The sequence below is a fragment of the Neopelma chrysocephalum genome, unplaced genomic scaffold (genome assembly GCF_003984885.1).
Source record: "Neopelma chrysocephalum unplaced genomic scaffold, ASM398488v2 Primary Assembly neopelma1_24, whole genome shotgun sequence".
Classification (NCBI taxonomy): domain Eukaryota; kingdom Metazoa; phylum Chordata; class Aves; order Passeriformes; family Pipridae; genus Neopelma; species Neopelma chrysocephalum.
In genome coordinates this window covers 50,583,026-50,588,097 of record NW_020897693.1, presented here as the reverse complement: position 1 = coordinate 50,588,097, position 5,072 = coordinate 50,583,026, and the positions used below count along the sequence as shown (strand labels likewise).

The window sequence follows — 5,072 nt, the reverse complement described above, 5'->3', positions numbered from 1 at the left end:
AACTAAAATTTAATCAATGACATTTCACCAACTGTGATTGTTATTATTCTAGAGTCACAAAATGTTTTTTAAAAAGATATATGTAGATTAAAGCAAAGTGAATCCATTACATGCTTATTACTATCACTTTCCTTATGTAAAGAATATGTTATTTGAGAGCAAACAGTATCTGAACTGATATTACAATTGCATTCCACCAACTGTCTTTAATCCAAAAACTACAAAGAAAGGGAATAAGGTATTTTTTTGAGGGCACTACAGGAAAGCAACAGAATGGGGTAAACTGAGGGTGGTAAGGGAAAAAAAGGACATTTCCTGACTTCTGGGGAAAAAAAAGAAGACAAAATGGTTTCCTATGAAAAAGATCTAGTTCACTGTAATAATTTTAGCAAGGGTTTTCAGGAAAAATTCATCCATCTTACCTTTTCTTCATAATCTGTGAAATTTCACTGTAGATGAAATTAGTCCACTGTCACTCAGGGTTATTCCAAAAACTAATAGGGTAGGCATTTGGAGATTAAGCAGTTTTCAACACAGTCATATATCATGCAGGATACATTGCTTTCAGATTTATCAGAAAGGCTGAAAAGCAGCAGGGGTGTCTGCCACATCTATGAAAAGTGATTATGTTCAATCCAAATCTCATATATGGAGAAAAAGCAAATAACAGAACTGCAGTAGCAGGTATAAAGGAAGCCTGAAAAGGAAGAACGCTTCACTGAAGTAAACCTCACACATTCTACTCAAATCCTGCCTTTAGTCTTTCTCAGAAGCACAGGGCTACAAAGCAGACTACACCTGCCCACTGCTCATACACTGATTCTTTAAACAGCTGGAAGTTTGTTCCTCCAAAGTTCGGGGTCCTGACTCTACTCCTCACTAGGCCCATTCCTTGAGACCACAAACTCCCCCCAGGGCACGGTCGCTACAACCCAGGCTGCTCCAGTCTGAACTTCTCTGATGAGTTTTATTTGTGTATGTGAGCACCAGGTCCAGTAACGTTTCTCTTCTGGCTCTTTTTCCAATACCTGGACCAGGACGTTGTCGCTGACACTCTCCAGGAGTCTCCCAGATTGCTCGCAGCCAGCTGTGCTGCTCTCCCAGCAGAAAATTCAGGGGATTCAAACCTTCATCAGGATAAGAGCTTGGGAACTTGATGCTTTTGTAGCTGCAGCAAGAGGCCTCACCAACAGCCTCCCCTGGTCAGGCCCCTGTAGCAGACTCCAAACACAAAGTGCCCTTTGTTGGTCTGGTCCTCCATTTTTGTCCACAGGCTCTCAACCTGTTTGTGGCTGTTCCTCAGACACAGCTCTTCATAATCAATCCATTCCTTAACACAGACATGTAGATGTGGCACTGGGGGACATGGTTTAGTGGTGGTTCTTTTACACCTGCACCAGGGAGACGATTGGCATTTTGTTTCAGTCACAGCTTTGGGGAGTCTGTCTGCTTTGTCCAGGGAGACCCTGGGGTGGGTTTGCACTCGGTGTGGTGATGCCCAGGACTGGGCTTCCAGCTGGGTGATGAATCTCCGGTGGCTGTGACATCATGGAGGATGGGTCACAATGGGAGCTGTCACCAGGGCCATCACCAGCTTGTTGCACAAGTAGATTTGCAAGCTGTCGCCACGGGCATCCACAGAGAGCCCCAGCCCCACTGCAGTCAGACTCGGACAAATGGCAAGTACACTTGCAGGCAGAAGGTTGGGCTGGATGGGGGATGGCAGATGCCCACGGGGGTTTCTAACCCAGAGAGAGAGCTGAGCCCCTCGGGGCAGGGCACACTACTGCCCTCAGAGCTGGGGGCAGAGGGACTTGTAACTCCCAGTGGTGACAGGTGCCCAGCAAGACTTTGGGGACGTGCTGGGTGCCCTCAGCTCCCTACTCCCTCCCACCCAGACCTAATGAACCCCCTTTCTCACACCTTCTCAGGACCATGTCTTCAGCAACCATGCTCTTCCTTTTCCTGCTGGCCCTCCAGCCTGGCCTGAAGCAGGATCACCAGATGGATGTGGCTACAGCCAAGGACATGCTGGAGCGTGAAGTGCTTCTGCGTCAGGAGATGATCCGTCTGCTGCAGGAGATGGAGGAGAGGAAGAAGGAAGCCACATTCCTTTGTATATTTCAGCAGCACTGGCCGTGTTGCGCCTCTGCAGTGGCCCTGGCCCTGCTCACTGTGGTCTGGTGGCACACCAGGCAAAGGAAGCCTCAGGAGTCTCCTCAGACATTCAAAGCCTGCTGCTCTGATCTCCCACCAGATGTCTCTGAGATTGAAATCAGGCTGATACTTGGCGATCGCGATGATTCCGGAAGCTGAAGCAAGAAGGCCTCATCAACAGTCCCTAGTCTATGAATGTTTGAATCATTTGTGCACCTTTACAAGATCAAATAGATCTATGCAGATCCAGAAGGCACTGATAATCTGCCAATAGACTCCTCTCTTTGGAATAATATAATATATTCAAATATAATATAATATCAGGTTGGTGTCCGGTCATTAGTGGGGTTCTGAAGGGCTCCATCCTTGGCCCAGTTCTCTTCAATGCCTTCATTAATGACTTGGACGCAGGACTTGACGGAATACTAGGTAAGTTTGCCAACAACACTAAATTGGGAGGAGCTGTCGACTCAGGGCAGAGAGGCCCTGCAGAGAGAACTCGACAAATCAGAGAGATGGGCAACCCCCAACCATAGGAAGTTTAACAAGGGCAAGTGCTGGATTCTGCACCTGGGATGGGGCAACCCTGGGTGTGTGTACAGACTGGGGAACGAGGGGTTGGGGAGAAACCCTGAGGAAAGGGACGTGAGGGGTCCTGGTTGATGGCAACCTGATTATGAGTCAGCAGTGCCCTGGCAGCCAGGAGGGCCAACCGTGTCCTGGGGGCATCAGGAAAAGCATCACCAGCTGGTCGAGGGAGGCGATTGTCCCGCTCTGCTCTGCTCTGCACTGGTGCAGCCTCACCTCACAAAGCTATTAAAGAGTGTCCAAAGGAAGGCAACAAAGATGGTGAAGGGTCTGGAGGGGAAGCTGTGTGAGGAGCAGCTGAGGTCACTTGGTTTGTTTGGTCTGGAGATGAGGACAGAGGGGAGACCTCATTGTGGTCTTCAGCATCCTGATGAGGGGAAGCAGAGGGGCAGACACTGATCTCTTCACTTTTATGACCAGTGGCAGGACTCAAGAAAAGGGCATGAAGCTGTGTCAGAGGAGATTTAGGCTGGATATCAGGAAAAGATTTTTTACCCAGGTTGAGCACTGGAACAGGCTCCCCAGGGCAGTGGTCACAGCACCAAGCATGACAGGGTTCAAGAAGTGTTTGGACAACACTCTCAGGCACATGATGTGATTCTTGGGATATCCTGTGCAGGGCCAGGAGTTGGACTTGATGATCCTGATGGGCCCCTTCCAACTCAGCATACTCTATGATTCTATGATGTCTATGGATTGCTCTCAGTTTTACAAGTGTCATCATAGTTTCATCTCTTTTTCAGCCAGTCTGGTCTCCCCATCTTCACTGTCATAATGGATGTGTTGAATCAAGAGATTCGCACTTTTCCAGGAGTATCATTATATTAGAAACAACACTTGGTGTGAAACCCAGGGGTGGGCACTTGGGCACACAAAAATATCAGCACTGCAGACCATGAGCAATGCAGATCTGAGGCTCCTGTGTGGCCTTTTTTCTGGATTTTGGAACACATGGCTCTGCAGGCGTAGCATTGCCTCTTCCAGCAAAGCCAGAATGACTCCACAGGGATCAGTGTGGAGGCTTGTGGAGCTGCAGCTCCTGATTATAGCAATGCTTTTGGGTAAAGCAAAGCAGGAGATGAACTGTAGGAGGTGCACAGCAAGGATGGAGCCATGCCTCACACAAGGCTGCTCCCTTGCTGGCTCGGGTCAGGATGCACCCCTGGTTTCCACCCATCACCTCAGGGTGATGCCTTGAGGCAGCTGCCCCCAGTTCCTCTCTCAGGCCTAAGAAGGATCAAGAGAGTGTGGGGGTTTGCTCTTCTCTTACATATTCTCTTTCCTCAGGCCCTCAGGTGGATGACTCCCCAAGGCAATGAAAGGAAAGGGTTTGGGATGCTCATGTGAATAAAGAAGAATAACATATTGGAAAACTTAAGTAAAGGCTTTCACAAAGAATCTTCATTAAGATATTTTCGCTAAGGGAGGGTGAAGAGAGTGAGAATATATCTTAAAGGACAACCCAACTAGTGCAGGGTATAACAAATGTCTGCAATAACAAGCAACAGTAAGAAGCCTAGGAGCAAAATCCCAGACTGCATGATTCCATCCCTTTAATGCCTTTAACCTTGCTGCTGGAGAAGGATCAGATTCCTTTTTCACCCCAAAATATACATCTCACTGGAGAGGTAATTTTTTTGAGACAGACAAAATGTGCACTGTGGTACAGGGCTGTTTGTGACAGCAGAAAATACAAATGTTGAAAACGACCCTTCCAAAGAAAACAGACCCATTCCCCTGCTATGATTTAACGTGGAGTCTCATCCAGTGTCTCCATATCCCTGGTGTGGATGTGGGAGCAGCCCACAAAGGGATGCTGTGGCTCAGAAGGGGATGCTGTAGCCCATGAAGGGATGCTGTGGACCAGAGAGGAATGCTGTGGCGCACGAAGAGATGCTGCCTGCTCCTGGCAGCATGTTGCCATGGCTACAAGATGAGGTGTTTTGGGGGGAAAAAGGAAAAGATGAACTCTGTCAGGGCTGCCAGTCTGCAGCCTGCCCTGGGAGCCACAGCAATGCCTTGTTCAGGGCAAACAAGGGTAGGAGGATCTCCATGGTCTCTAAAACCCACTGCCTGCTCCAGGGCTCACAGCTCTGCTATCAAATGTGAATCTCAGAAAGGAGAAATTATTAATTCAAATCTGACTAGTTCATTTTCCCATTCCTCACATGCACTCCTTAGCCTTTCAAGCTTAGTTAAGAGTGGGCATAAAGATTATGCTGGCAAAGGGAGCCCACAGCATCCTCCTCACAGCAAACACCAGATTTTGTGCTACAAACAGGGGAAAACAGCCTGTGTGTCATGAGGCAGCAAAATGCCTGGTCCTT

At 48.2% G+C, this 5,072-nt stretch overlaps 1 long non-coding RNA gene across 1 annotated transcript; it reads right to left on the bottom strand.

The window, feature by feature from the left end:
• Window positions 1-950: 950 nt before the first annotated feature.
• LOC113963212 lies at window positions 951-1,528 on the bottom strand. Its single transcript, XR_003532686.1, has 2 exons — window positions 1,188-1,528; window positions 951-1,092 (listed from the first exon to the last, which is right to left on the bottom strand). It is a non-coding gene; the product is annotated as an uncharacterized LOC113963212 (long non-coding RNA).
• Window positions 1,529-5,072: the final 3,544 nt, after the last annotated feature.